This window comes from Schistocerca nitens, chromosome 2 (assembly GCF_023898315.1).
Source record: "Schistocerca nitens isolate TAMUIC-IGC-003100 chromosome 2, iqSchNite1.1, whole genome shotgun sequence".
NCBI lineage: Eukaryota > Metazoa > Arthropoda > Insecta > Orthoptera > Acrididae > Schistocerca > Schistocerca nitens.
Window position 1 is genome coordinate 664,188,549 of NC_064615.1, and position 16,016 is coordinate 664,204,564.

Sequence of the window (16,016 nt, forward strand, 5' to 3'; positions counted from 1 at the left end):
CAGTGGACAACCTGTGAGAAGACTGCATCCTGACATTGGACAAGATTTATGTATTCTGTATATGTCTAATTTCCCCAACCAAAAAAATCTCATTTGCCTATATTGAAAAAAGCAATTTCTCTTTTCTCTTTTAAAAATTTTCAAATCTAATAAACTTTATTCTTCATAAATAAGAACCATCAAACCAAAAATCTCGAAGGTACATTTTAACTGAAAACGTTTAAATAAAAATCAAAATCAAAATTCATTCTACATAAATAAAACAGAAAAAAATTCCAAACAAAGTTGAATTGTCTAAGAATTTAAAAATTATAGTAAAGGACAGAATGGATAGAGATATGCCCGCCTGGCTAGCTGCGCAGTCTAATGCACTGTTTTCCAAGCAGGAAGGCATGCTGGTACCCAGCATGGATCTGCCCAGTGGATTAGTGTCGAAGTCTGGTGTGCCGGTCAGCCTGTGGATTGTCATTAACATGGTTTTCCATGTGCCTCAGCGAATGCGGGCTGGTTCTCCTTATACCACCTTAGTTACACTATGTCGGCGTTTTCTGTACAAACACTGTCTCCATGTATACACACACCATAATTACTCTACCATGCAAACATTAGGGCTTACACTCATCTGGTATGAGACGTTCCCAGGGATGGGAGGGGGTCCACTGGGGGCCAAACTGCACAATAATCCTGGGTTTGGTGTGGGGCGGTGGTAGGGTGGGTGGACTGCTGTGGCTTGTTGTGGAATTGTGAACCACTGAGGGCTACAGTGGGACAAAGCCTCTCTGTCGTTTCTAGGTAACTGGTTCAATACACAATATGCGATACACAATGGATTGCGTTATAGATATTTAGAAAATTATTATAAAGGAAATGGTTATTCAAATGTAGCTAGAGGAGATCTTTGGGAATGTATTGATTGTTTTAATACGAAAGAAATGAATAAAGAAATGAAGAAGAAGGAACTAAAATATAAAACTTTAAAAGAACTTTGACCAATTGCTAAAACAGGTAATTTGAATAGTTATTCGAAACTTAATAAACAAAAATTAATCGATCTTACCGTAAATCCTTTGACAATATTAACAACAATGATAAAGATGATGAATTGAATAAAAAAATCTTTAAAAGAACCACATCAAAACTGTAAAACGAAAAAAATACAAAATTATTCTAAACTTAGAAAAAGACAATTAATAACACTAAGGACATCAGTAAAAAATCTTTAAATTCGTTCGTTTTGTGATTTATGTACATTTAAAATGTTTATTAAAAGATATTCAAACTTGTTAACCAAATCCTGAAAAATCTGATATTAACAAATATCAAAAACATTCAGCAATTTAATTCAGTTATTATGTTAAATATTCTAATTGAAATTATAAAAATCCTGTTACTTACACAGGTATAGATGCACAGGGTGTATATGACCCGGGACAACCGGGAGATCCGGGAAAAACCTGGGAATTTTTTCATCCGGGAGAAAACTGTGAAAAACCCGGGAATTGTTTAGAATTCCGGGAGTTTTTCATTGTTTTAGTTTTCAATTAAATTTTTGTGATTTTGACTGGTAAGAAACAATACTCTAACAAAGGATATTACTGTATCCTGCTACTGCAGATTAATACTGCAGCAACAAAACATTAACAGGAGAAAAAAAAGAAAGAAAATACAACTTAATTTGCAAAGGAAATGCGCCCTATACAACAACAAAACAGTGCTCATACAAGCGTCTGCCAACAGCAAAGTGTGTCAAAGGCTTTAGGAAGACTATCCAATGCTTTGTAACAACAAATTGCCTCCGATGAGCATGACGTGGCAACTGTTTAAATTAGATTCGTTTGAGCAGTTGCGGCCGGGCTCTTGCACATGCGCAGTTGAGTCGCGTATGAGTAGTACCTTCTCCCGCTTCTGGTTACAGAAGTGTGACTGGGCGCCTCTACTTAATATTGCCCTGGTTCGGAAATACAGTAAATCCGGGGCTGATGCACAGAGCAGTCTGAGTTGTGGTGGGGAGGTGTGTCGTCTCCACGTCACCTGTGTTTACGTTTAGTCGTTTTGTTGTTTCCTCTTCGTTTATTGCTCTCACATGAAATGTTAACAAAACGGATTTTTGTGGCCAGGAGCTATCAAATGAATTGAAATACGTTCGCGTAATTACAGAAGGCTAAAATATGTTATTAGTTTTAGACTTTATTTCCACCTTTCTGACAGTCAAACATTCATCGCCTTACAGAACAATGAAGTTATTTTGGCTGGTTTGCTAAAGAGATTTGCCTTTTGTTAATCTCTTCTGTTGAGGTAGTCAATTTATTTGAAACGAAGTATTTAATTTCACACTATTGGCTAGTTTCAACTGTTCGCTGCATTTCAAGTGCACATATGGCATTATGTCATAATAAAGAATCAAACATGAGATAATACAGTACTGGTACACCAAGAAAATTTGTATACGAATGTGCATTTTAAGCCGAATTATTCGTTTTAGTATGGTTCGCGAAATAACGATGTTCTTGGAGTATCCTCTGATGTCATGTTTGTTTTATGACATAATGTAAGATCTTTTAATGTTTTACACACACGAGCACATGGGTCTCCTGCATCATCGTAGCTGCGCAAGCGTGGTGACGCCTGTTATCTGGCACTCTCTGGAAACTACTGAAACGAACCTATTTCTAACGGGTCACGGGAAAATATTGCGAATGGTGGTTTGAAAACCGTTACATTCAAAGGAGATTTCCTTTTACGTAAGATGAGCTATATGCGAGAATGTACGATGAATTTCTTAAATCACAAAGCGTTTGACTCTGTTTTAAAAATCAACTCTTTGAGGACGACCATTTAGAAGAACTTCCAGCCCAGAATATCATACATTTGCGTCGTTATTAAAAATTTTCCGTGCACATTTGTATGATGTATCTTAAAGTGTAACAAGCACAAGAAAGATCAACATTATATGTGGAAGCTTAGCTTCTCTTCCAGCTTATTAATCTTCGAGACCAATACTATAGGTGAGTGCTATGTATATTAATGTAAACTATTAACTTTTCTTATTTGTGTATTCACGCTACTTAAGAGTTATCTTGCTATTCGATGAGTACATCACGTGTCCTATGCTGTCATCAGCTGGCGAGATCACGTGACATGAGCTATGACTGGCTTACAAAAGCGCATCACAATCTCGATTTCAATGCTTTGGAAAGTGACATACAGTGTTTGGTGGAATTCGAATTTATACATTCGTAATACGAAAATATGCAGCGTACACGTTGCTGCACATCAAAGGTCTTTCAAAACGTGTTTTCCCCCCCTGAGTTACGTTTTGTAAAGTGCCGGGACATTCTACTCTGGTATATAAAACCATTACCATTCAAAGGATTGATGCGTTTTGCAGTGCTGAATAAGAGTATACTGTCACTTAACACGGAAAAAGTGTATTTTCACCTGGGAAAAACTGTATTTTTAACTGGTAAATCCGGGAAAAATCCCGGAATTTTTTTTTCCTTGTCCATGTATACACCCTGATGCAGCAAAAAAGTGGTTTAAATGTTAAAAGAAGAATCAAGAGAAATTGCTAGAATAAATGAATGAAATATTTTAATGAAATTGACTAAAGAAGATATAATCGACTATAAAAAGCAGAGACTTGACATCTTTATGAAGAAGAACTTACTTTAGGTGAAAAGAAAATAAGAGATCATTGCTATTCCACAGGAAAATATCGAGGAGTTGCACTTGAAGATTGCAATCTTAATCACCAAAATACTGAATTATACCAGATTATATTCATAATTTAACAAATTACAATGTTCATATGTTTGTCAATGAATTAACAATAGATAATAAAGATACTGGTACAGTTCCCCATAATAAACAAGGATATATTTCTTTTAGTAAACATTTTGAAGATGGATAACTTTAAGATTTGTCGATACGTTTAAATTTATGGCTTCAGGTACTGATAAATTATCTTCTAATCCTGCAATAGAACAATTTAGAGAAACAGCAAAATATTTTGAAGGTGAACAATTAGATTTCATAATAAAAACAGGCATTTATCCCTACAAGTATATGGATCCTGGAGAAAAATTACAAGAAACTAAATTCTCTAAAAAAAGAATATTTTTATTCAAAACTTAATAAAGATGATACTTCTGATGTAGAATGTGAAAGAGCAGAAACAGTTTGGAAAAAATTCAGTTTTAAAAAATTTAGATGACCACACAAAATTATATGATAAATCTAATGTTTGAATTTTAGCAGATTTTTCGAAAATTTTAGAGATACATGTGATCCTTGTCTGTATTTTAAAATTCCAGTATCACCTATATTCGATGTAAAAAATGACAAAAATTGAATTATATTTACAACATGATTATTGCATGGTTTCATTTCTTGCGAATTCCATGTGAATTTCTCAAAGTATTAATATATTTGCAAAAATGAATAATAATGGTATGAAAAATTTTAACCCAATAACAATCAAATTATATAACTTATTTAAATGGAAGTAATTGATATGGTTGGGCAGTGTCTCAATTTTTACCATTTAAAAATTTCAGTTGGGATGAACCAAAAATGTATTATTGCTGAAAAAATATTTAAAATGTTAGATGATTATAAATATGTTTTTTCTACAAGTTGATTGACAAAATCCAAAGAATTTACATAATTTACATATAGATTTACCTTGAGCACCAGAAGGAGGAAATAAATTATTAACAACTTTAAATAATAAAGAAAAATATGTTTTATATTATAGAAATCTTAAACAATGTCTAGGACTAAAATTAAAGAAAAATTAAAGAAAGTAGAATCTTATAACCTGAACAATGAGATTGGTAGAAGAAATACATTGATTTTAATACAGAAATGAGAAAAATGTAGCTAACGAATTTGAAAAAATTCCTACAAGTTAATGAGTTATTCAGCGATGGGAAAACAATGGAAAATATTAGAACTACACAAAGTATTAAAATTGTAACAAATCTAAGAATATATATAAATTATATTTCAAAAACTATGAACATTCCACTGTATTTTCAAGAAATGTTGTGTTAGTCCTATGAAGAAAATTATAATAGTATTCAATAAACCAATTTCTATTGGAGTGAGTATTTTAGTTATTTCGAAAATAAAAATTCGTTATTTTAATTATAATGTTATGAAAGCAAAGTATTGTGAAAATATTGATTCATGTTATATAGATAGTAATTCTTTCATTTTTGATATAAGAAGTGAAGATTTTTGCAAAGATATAAAATCAATAATTTACGAATTTAATACAGGTGATTATCCTAAATATAATATTTATGTACTGCCACAAGTAAATAAGAAAGTCTTAGGAAAAGTGAAAGTTGAAAATTGTGGAAAAAATATGTTAGAACTCATTATTTTAAGATCCGAAATGTATGCATATAAAGTTGGTGAAAAAAGGGGAAAAATCTAAAGGAATTAAGAAATTAGTTGTGAAAAATGAAATTACTGGCGATGATTATAAAAATGTTTAACTGACAATAGAAAACGATGTAGAAAAATGTCATCTTTTGAGTGATAACAGTCGTGAATACATTTAACTGAATTTTTAACTTACTTTCGAAATTTTTCACAAATAAATGTATTAATATGCCAGTTATGAAGAAGTTCTCATTGTCTCTTTGTTTTACAAACTTTACAACATGATTTAACAGGCCAAATATGTTTTGTTATTTTAATTTCTGTATGAATTTCTTTTTCTTGATTGCAAATTCATTTTATTTTCTCTTTCCATTTAAAGGGAAGATATTTATTAGAATTAAAAATATAATAATTTTTATATGTTAATGAAGTCGCTTGTGGATGTGAAAACAATGAATTTATCTTTAATAACAAACAAGTTTTTGTAATCATTGGGGAAAAAGCAATCTTTGGTTGTATGATTGCAAATCGAATAGAATTTGGTAAAAGTGTACCATGTTTGTTTTTAATTTATTTTCTGGAATTCTTATTCTTGGTTCTCAATCTGTCATTTATTTACATAAGTTTTTACTAATATAAATGAGTAGATTATTTCAACTGAGCGATAATTCTTCTATTGTGAAAAAGAGTAATTATCCCAATAAGAGCGACTTATAAAAATGTTTCTCTAGTTGCTTTTTATTTAACTTTTTTAACTCCAAATATTACATCAAAAATAATAATCTTTAGTGAGATAGATAAACAATAGAAATTCATGTTGGTCAATGTAGTTTAAAAAATTTAGAAAAATTTATTCATTCGAAACATCCAAATATTCATATTAGAGAAAATAAAATTTTAAATAGAATTGTTATCGAAAGAGTTAAATATTATACAGAGATATAAAAGAAAATAATATTCCAAGTATTTTAGGATTTAATATTCAAACTATTGAACCTAATAAAAAAACTGTTGCTAATGTAGTTCTAAAAATCATAACATTTAAATTAATTAATGTAAATTTTCAATTTGGCTGGTGAAATGTTTGTTAAACATAATCATTTCCATAGGGAAATTAATATTATTCTTTCATTTCAACCAAATATTGAATTTGGTGCTCCAATAATTTATGAACCAAGTCATCCTAAAAAAATTTTAATTTCTGATACTATTCAAAATTTAGAAATAAGCAAAAAATATGAGATCTTAAATGACTTTAATTATGCTTATGTAACAGTTGGTCTAGTAATGAATTAATATTTTTTTTCCTTAAAACTCCTAAATCAAATCGGAAGTTATCAATTTTTCTCCTTTCCTGCCAAAAAATATTTAAATCTTCCTAACAAGCAAACAGAAATAAATAGTAATATACGTGATGTTTGGATTCATACTAATTTTTCACAATTTTATATGACTTTTGATGTTATTCATACAGATTGAACTGATTTTTCTGCCTATCATGTAAATCACATATTAAACTAATTGACAAATATGTTACAAAATTGTTGAAAGTTATTACATTTAAGAAAGGAATTAAGATTTTATCTAGAATCAAACATCCCTTTATTTGTTCTTCAACTCTTATTCAATTACCATGTTCTCTTTCGAATGAATGAAGTATGGAAGGACATATTGTTAGCAATGGAAAAATTTAAACTAAACAAAATGAAGTTGCTTACCCATTAGAATTATTTGGTGGATTATTTAAAGAACTAAAGAAATTATGCTTGAAGGTGATGAAATTACAATTTTTACTTGGTGTTTGAGAAAAGAACAAGAAGATTCAGTTCTTCAGTGAACAACAGAAAATGATAATTATGTACTTCCAAAAGAAGGTAAAGTATGGAAATTCGTGTTCCTGCTGTTAAGTATGAACCCAAACATTCACTTGAATTAGTCTGCCCTGGTATCTGAGTGGTCAGCGTGACAGAATGTCAATCATAAGGGCCTGGGTTTGATTCCCGGCTGGGCAGAGATTTTCTCTGCTCAGGGTCTGGGTTTTGTGTTGTGCTAATCATCATTATCATCATCATTTCATCCCCATCGGCGCGCAAGTCGCTAAAGTGGCGTCAAATCGAAAGACTTGCACCCAGCCAACGTTCTACCCAGTGGGAGGCCCTAGTCACATGACATTTACATTTATTTTATTTAAATTAGAACAAGAGAGACTTAAAAATTCCTATTTCTCTCTTCAGACTTCAAACAAATGAATTTGCAGATTCATGGGAAAAAGAAATTTTGAATTAGATATTATTAATTATTATATATCTACAGAATTTGATATGCCTTACTTTATTTTCGTTGTTTTCAAAATAATCGAAAAAAATAATCAACTTTCATATTAATTATGAAATCTTGAACCACCAAATAACTTTATAAACTTATGATTCTTTTAAAGATTTCAGAAGAATAATTACTATTACCTTCAGCAGATTTACAAATAAAATAACTGCTATGAATCAAATTACACACGATACGAAATATACTTCTGTTATCATACAATTGTGGAATGTATTGATAATACTAACAACTTCTTTGCACCACTGTCTGCAACAAAAAGACATAGACCATAGTCCAAAATTTATTGCCAATCTCTCATTCACAGGTAGTTAATATTTTCGAACAGGTCGATGTAAACATTAGTTTTTGCTCATATAATTAACTATCACTATAGATGCTAAATAAATCAAATAACACAGCGTAAGTTCTTCCTTGTTGTTTAAATTATGATTACATGCAAATATGTATCCTAAAACATGCCCTGGAAAATGCTCCTCTCAGCATAGAGTTTAGACTCAAGAAATTGTATTATAAGGGTATCTGGCTACAGTTTTTTTAAACATGTAAAAAAGGGGAGGATTGGAATAGTTTACTTTGCACAGTAATAATTGGCATAAATGAAGAATACACTGAATTCTATAGTGGTACTAACACATGTGATGGCTTGTCTTCAACAAAGTGTACATAAAGATTTTTGAAAACAGGTAGATATCTTTTCTAGAAATATGCCTAGAGAATATACCGTTAAAATTTGAGCGATTTATTGTGATTATTTAGTCTTTAGATTTCGCCACATACTGGAATAAATTAGCATAGCAAGGACAGTCCATCTGCTTGAAACTGAACACACTGTTAACAGTGATGAAAATGACAAATATCCTACATGTACCGCACGAAAGCCAGAAAATAGACAGTCATGGTAATTTAGAAATTTTCCAACAGAAAATTATACAGTCATATCACATGCTTAATGGAAAGGCAGACAGCATATACAATGGCATTATGAACACTAACCCTTTGCAGACAGTAACCGTACCTATACGGCAGAGACCATATCGTCACGCCAGCCAACGACCGTACAGGTACTTTTTCGCATTTCTTTCATGTGTATAGGCCGTCGTCTCGGTAAGATTGCTCCCTTCTGTGACTGAATGGTGCTGAAATCTGCTGCGAACAATCTGGATTTACTAGCATTTTCAGGAGGCCTAGTATACATGCATCCTATGGGCACTAAATTCGTTACTTGCATTTGCGTTTTCATGTGTGCTGATAATAACGAATTCGAAAGGTTTGAGCAACGATGTAATTAGAGAAATACTGCTAAATGAAGACTGGGCTGCGGAGTCTGCTGGTGATTTCGAAGAAGTGGAGACTGCAAGGTATTATCATGAGAAAGATAAGATTCATCAAGTGACATTGAAATTATTCACGAACTGGGCCCATCACAGGCGAGAAAGAAGGAAAAAGTCAGAAATAATTAATATAGATGGCTGACACATGGCGTGTTTATACCTTATAATTGTGCTTTTTCTAATGATGATTCTAGAGTACGCCCTCATTGTGAACTAAGCGAGGAAGCTAGTGAAAGTGAATGTTTTGAGCTTATATTTGACAGGCAATTGATGGACTGAAATAACAGTGAAACTAATAGATTTTACAAAGTAGTGAACCAACGATGTTAAAGATCTTTCAGGGAAATACAGAGGGCAGATACAAGTGCAGGTAAGATATATCAATTTCTAGCAGTCTGCATGCTTTAAAAAGAAATTGAATGAAGGACTATTGGTCTACATATCCATTGACTGAAAGACCTTTCTTTAGAAAAGTAATGCCCAGGGACAGATTTCTGACAGTTCTTGGAATGCTACATTTTAGTGACGCAGGCTTTTTGGGAAAAGCTGAAAGGGTGAATAGGTTTATAAAATAAAGAATATTGCGAATTTTTTGACAGTGAATTTGAAGTCAATTCTAAATCCATTTAGGGATTTGTGCACTGACGAGTATCTAAGGCAGTGGAAAGGTAAACCTCTTTTCAAACAGTACACACCAAGCAAAAGGCATATACATGGAAGAAAACTGTTTACATTGTCCGTTGTTGAAACTAAATTTATTTTAGACATTTTAGCGTATGCAGAAAGGGGAACAGAAATTTGAGATACTTGTGATTGGTGTTTCTGGCGCTGTTGTGACTACTCAGTTGAAACCTTAGCACAACAACACAAATTACGCTTCCATGCAATATTTGGCAAGTAATTAAACACAATAAAATAAGTTTTTGAGAAAATAGCAAAGCAAACAGCTTATTTTCTTTCACAAACAGTCCCAAAATAACTCAGTCCAGAAAATCGGCTAGTGTACAAAAACTTAGGATTAAAAGCGTTTAATGATCGTTTCCTGAGTGAACGTTGTTTGAAATATGAATATCGGAACTGACACACAGAAGTCATCTACATAGGAGGCAATGGTGTAACTTCCTGCACGAGTGGCGCTAGCATCTGATAGGTAGCTCCGTAAGCAAGCTTTACTGTTGTCTGACATTTACCAAATGACAAATGTAAAATTTGCCTGGATGTATTTGTAATACTTGTAAATTTAACGAAGTGTGTACTACAACGGGCCGGCCGAAGTGGCCGCGCGGTTCTGGCGCTGCAGTCTGGAACCGCGAGACCGCTACGGTCGCAGGTTCGAATCCTGCCTCGGGCATGGATGTGTGTGGTGTCCTTAGGTTAGTTAGGTTTAACTAGTTCTAAGTTCTAGGGGACTAATGACCTCAGCAGTTGAGTCCCATAGTGCTCAGAGCCATTTGAACCATTTGTACTACAACGACCTGTCATTCTCCTTCTTTTCATTAACTGCAAGAGCCAATGGGTGAATTAAGTAATTCAGAGTTTCTTTGGTATCCTTTGTTATTCTTTTCCCATCTTCTTCATCAAAGGTAGGAAGAAATCAGGCTTGATGAAGCCAATATTCCTAGCGGAAGAAAATCCTGATGACAAATCCTGGTACATCAGGTTGATGGCTGTGCGATGGGTCAGCTCTCCATCTACATAAAAAGACAGCCAGCTAAAACACTCAGTAATAGCCTTTATTTTTGTATGGTTATAATGTAATTTGGCAACGGAAAAGAAATTCTGATGGGTATAAGAAAGCACGACACTGATGGAGCTGTACTTTCCAAAATAAAAAGGAAAGGTACTGACTGTGGAGTTCGTGCGTTATTTTAGCGGAGTGGGCAAAAACAGTGCGGCAAGAGCAGGTGTATCCATCGTTCCAAGCAAACGGTGGTCAAAATATGTAACCTCATGGAAGCAGTTAATGAAAGGCTAATAAAGCTCAGTCTGAGAGCTAGAGCCGTGAATATAGTGATTGTGGGAGAGTAACCTCTACTGGAGACTCGCCATTGAAGGTAAAAAAAGATGGATAAATCTTCTCGGTTTTCAAGCCGAGTTTTCGATGGCTAGCTCCACCATCGTCGTCAGGAGTGAAATACTTCTGACGACGATGGCGAAGCTGGCCATCAAAAGCTCGAGAATTTTATTGCAATTGACGCGGCTTGAGAACCGAAAAGATTTTATCCAGTCATGCCACCGCGAAAGACTCCGAGGGTAAAAGAAGATCTTGAAAAGATACTCATAGAGACTATAGAAGTCGTTCCAAGTGGGCACGAATTAATACTGTCAGCAGATTTTAAAGGAAGAATGGGGGAAGAGAGAAATAGTAATGCTGTTGGGATGTATGGGGAGGATGTTAGGAATGAAAATGGGAAAAGGATGTTGGACTTATCGGAGCAATCTGAATTACGAGTAGAAAATACATTCTTTGCTCACAAGGATATACACAAATTTACACTGTGTAACAATACAAGAGGGCTGAAAACAATTACTGATTTTATAATCATGAGACAAAAATCCAATATAAAATTTATGATGTCAATGTTAAAAGAGGGTCTGTTGAAATGATCATAATATCGTGGAATGAAAAATTTATATTCTCCATACTTTCCGGAATAGTAGCGAACAGAAGAGTTCACAACAAGATGACCAGTCTGAGATCATAAGGTATGACGTGGACGGTTTAAGGGAAGAGAGTACTAGGTACTTACACCAACAGCGACTGGCAAACAAATTTTAGAGTGCAGAAAGAACAGTAGAAGAGGAATATGAGTATACAAAGACGGCCATGTAAGAATCAGGGAAGGAAGCACTTGGAGAATATGAGAAGATGAAACCTCTTTGGGGTAATAAGGAACTAGCAGAGATGATCGAAAGGAGAAAAGATGCTTATTTGACATTCCTAAATGTGAATGACAGACGAAGTAGAGAAATATATAGGGCACTAAATAGAGGATTAAAAAGAGAAGTGTTAAAAAGCAAAAATAAGGCATGGCAAGAAAGATGCGAATATGTAGAAGGGATAATTGGCGGGGCTCGTAGTGCTGAGGCATGGAGAATGATTAAGCCAATACGAGTGTCAACTGTTGACAAGTTACCTCATAATAATATTAGTCAAGGTCGATGAACAACGTATTTTAAAAATTTGTTCAAGTAAAATTTGCCTGCATTTTTACATAGATGTGAGGTGAGGATGCAACAGGAGTTATGGCGTTTAGATGTAAAAGTTCTTCAACTGGCTGTGAGGAGCTGTAAGATGAAGAAGGCTGCAGGATGTGGATCAATATATCCCGAGCTGGTGAAGTTTGGTCCACCAAAATTGTTGGAAATGCTAAGGAGGATGTCTGAAAAAGTATTAAATGGAGAAGATGTTCCATCGGAATGGAAAACATGTTACATAAGACTGGCCCATAAAAAATGTTACGTAATGGCCTAAAATAATTATAGGGGACTGGCAGTGATCCCTTTCGTAGTATGAATGCTCGAAGGTACTGAAAAATCTGATAGAAAAAGAAAAAAAGTCGCAAGTAGCAAGAAGAGCAAGCAGGACACCGAGCAGGAAGATCAGTAATGGATAACATCGTCACAATGAAACTAAATATGAAAAAAGGCACAATGGCTGGACTGGACACACATGTTGCTTTGATTGACCTAGTTAAAGCATACGATAACGTGCCCACTTACAAACTGTGGGAAAAGTTGAAAGAGATAGAGTTGGATCAGAGACTACTGTGAAAATAACACAAAAAGATTAAGGACCAGGAACAGTTGGACAGAAAAATTCGAGGTGAATAAGGGTCTGGGGTAGGGATGAGAACTGTCACGGATCCTCAAATGGTTCAAATGGCTCTGAGCACTATGCGACTTAACTTCTGAGGTCATCAGTCGCCTAGAACTTAGAACTAATTAAACCTAACTAACCTAAAGACATCACACACATCCATGCCCGAGGCAGGATTCGAACCTGCGACCGGAGCGGTCGCTCGGCTCCAGACTGTAGCGCCTAGAACCGTACGGCCACTCCGGCCGGCTGTCACAGATCCTCTTTAAACTGTATCTAAGAGCGATAGTGCAGACTTGCCAAAGAAAATGCCAGATTATGGGAGTGACAGTAGGGAACAGCAAGATATGTAGCCTGTATTTTGCAGATGACCAGACTGTACTAGTAGAAGACGATGATAATCCGAACTACATGATACGAAAGCTTAAAGAGGAATACAAAAGGGCTGGTCTGAAGATGAAGAGGTGCGAGTACTTGTCAGTTGGAACGGAAAAAGTAAATAATTTGGAGGCAGATGCAAAAGTGTTTGTAGAGTAAAAAACGGCAAAATATCTTGTGGTATTAATTAATAAACAAAGCACAAACAGTGATGAAATCCCTAGTAGGATTAATAAAGGATGAGCTGTAACAACCTCAATGAACACCGTTCTATGGAACAAAAATATGAGAAGAACAACAAAGTAGAGAATCCTGGGACGTTAGTGAAAGGGATATCAGTGACGACATCCAACAAAAACAGTTGGTGTTGTTTGTCCATATGAGTAGGATGACTGTAGGAAGGATACCAAATAGCATACTATGGATACCATCCCAGCGATGCAATTGGCAAAATGATGTGGAGGAGGCAATGGAAGTAAGGTACATCATACCATTACATACCGGTACCATTACTGCTCCAAAAGGAGCTCAATGTGGCGCCCATCAGAGTCCAGAAGAGTCTGAAAGCGCAGGACTACATTTTGCACAGCAGAATGAACCATTTCCATAGGTATGCTGGCTACATTTCTTGATATGCTGCGCTTCAGATCAGCACATGTGTGAAGATTCCCGTGGTAAAGTCTGTCCTTCAGGTAAGTGTTGTGTCATATACCGGGTTTAAGCTGAGGGTGTTCCGAATGCTACAATGTGGGCTGTATACATCGCAGGACGCTGAAACATTGTAAGTTTTTTCAAGGATTTTGCAAAAAACATAATAGTTCCACTTTCTGCCACGAGGTAAAAATATGGCGGTGCAATCAATAAGAATGTGAAATGTTTCCTGTTTTGACGTCGGTGCATTCTTCATCGCTTGGCCTCCTGCTTTGGTTTCTTTTGTGAAGTGAATGTTGATGTATAGGGTGAAGAAAGTTGAAGTTTTTCATATGAAACACTATCTACATCTACATCTACATCTACATCTATACTCCGCGAGCCACCTTACGGTGTGTGGCGGAGGGTACTTATTGTACCACTATCTGATCCCCCCTTCCCTGTTCCATTCACGAATTGTGCGTGGGAAGAACGACTGCTTGTAAGTCTCCGTATTTGCTCTAATTTCTCGGATCTTTTCGTTGTGATCATTACGCGAGATATATGTGGGCGGTAGTAATATGTTGCCCATCTCTTCCCGGAATGTGCTCTCTCGTAATTTCGATAATAAACCTCTCCGTATTGCGTAACGCCTTTCTTGAAGTGTCCGCCACTGGAGCTTGTTCAGCATCTCCGTAACGCTCTCGCGCTGACTAAATGTCCCCATGACGAATCGCGCTGCTTTTCGCTGGATCATGTCTATCTCTTCTATTAATCCAACCTGGTAAGGGTCCCATACTGATGAGCAATACTCAAGAATCGGACGAACAAGCGTTTTGTAAGCTACTTCTTTCGTCGATGAGTCACATTTTCTTAGAATTCTTCCTATGAATCTCAACCTGGCGCCTGCTTTTCCCACTATTTGTTTTATGTGATCATTCCATTTCAGATCGCTCCGGATAGTAACTCCTAAGTATTTTACGGTCGTTACCGCTTCCAATGATTTACCACCTATGGCATAATCGTACTGGAATGGATTTCTGCCCCTATGTATGCGCATTATGTTACATTTATCTACGTTTAGGGAAAGCTGCCAGCTGTCGCACCATTCATTAATCCTCTGCAGGTCTTCCTGGAGTACGTACGAGTCTTCTGATGTTGCTACTTTCTTGTAGACAACCGTGTCATCTGCAAATAGCCTCACGGAGCTACCGATGTTGTCAACTAAGTCATTTATGTATATTGTAAACAATAAAGGTCCTATCACGCTTCCTTGCGGTACTCCCGAAATTACCTCTACATCTGCAGATTTTGAACCGTTAAGAATGACATGTTGTGTTCTTTCTTCTAGGAAATCCTGAATCCAATCACAAACCTGGTCCGATATTCCGTAAGCTCGTATTTTTTTCACTAAACGTAAGTGCGGAACCGTATCAAATGCCTTCCTGAAGTCCAGGAATATGGCATCAATCTGCTCGCCAGTGTCTACGGCACTGTGAATTTCTTGGACAAATAGGGCGAGCTGAGTTTCACATGATCTCTGTTTGCGGAATCCATGTTGGTTATGATGAAGGAGATTTGTATTATCTAAGAACGTCATAATACGAGAACATAAAACATGTTCCATTATTCTACAACAGATTGACGTAAGCGAAATAGGCCTATAATTATTCGCATCTGATTTATGACCCTTCTTGAAAATGGGAACGATCTGCGCTTTCTTCCAGTCGCTAGGTACTTTACGTTCTTCCAGAGATCTACGATAAATTGCTGATAGAAAGGGGGCAAGTTCTTTAGCATAATCACTGTAGAATCTTACGGGTACCTCGTCTGCTCCGGATGCTTTTCCGCTACTAAGTGATAGCAGTTGTTTTTCAATTCCGATATCGTTTATTTCAATATTTTCCATTTTGGCGTCCGTGCGACGGCTGAAGTCAGGGACCGTGTTACGATTTTCCGCAGTGAAACAGTTTCGGAACACTGAATTCAGTATTTCTGCCTTTCTTCGGTCGTCCTCTGTTTCGGTGCCATCGTGGTCAACGAGTGACTGAATAGGGGATTTAGATCCGCTTACCGATTTTACATATGACCAAAACTTTTTAGGGTTCTTGTTTAGATTGTTTGCC

The 16,016-nt window shown here is 35.5% G+C and overlaps 1 protein-coding gene across 2 annotated transcripts in view; it reads right to left on the reverse strand.

The window, feature by feature from the left end:
- Positions 1-16,016, reverse strand: part of LOC126234544 (uncharacterized) — a 187,482-nt gene that overhangs the window by 20,044 nt on the left and 151,422 nt on the right. The gene's annotated exons all lie outside the window — the stretch shown is intronic.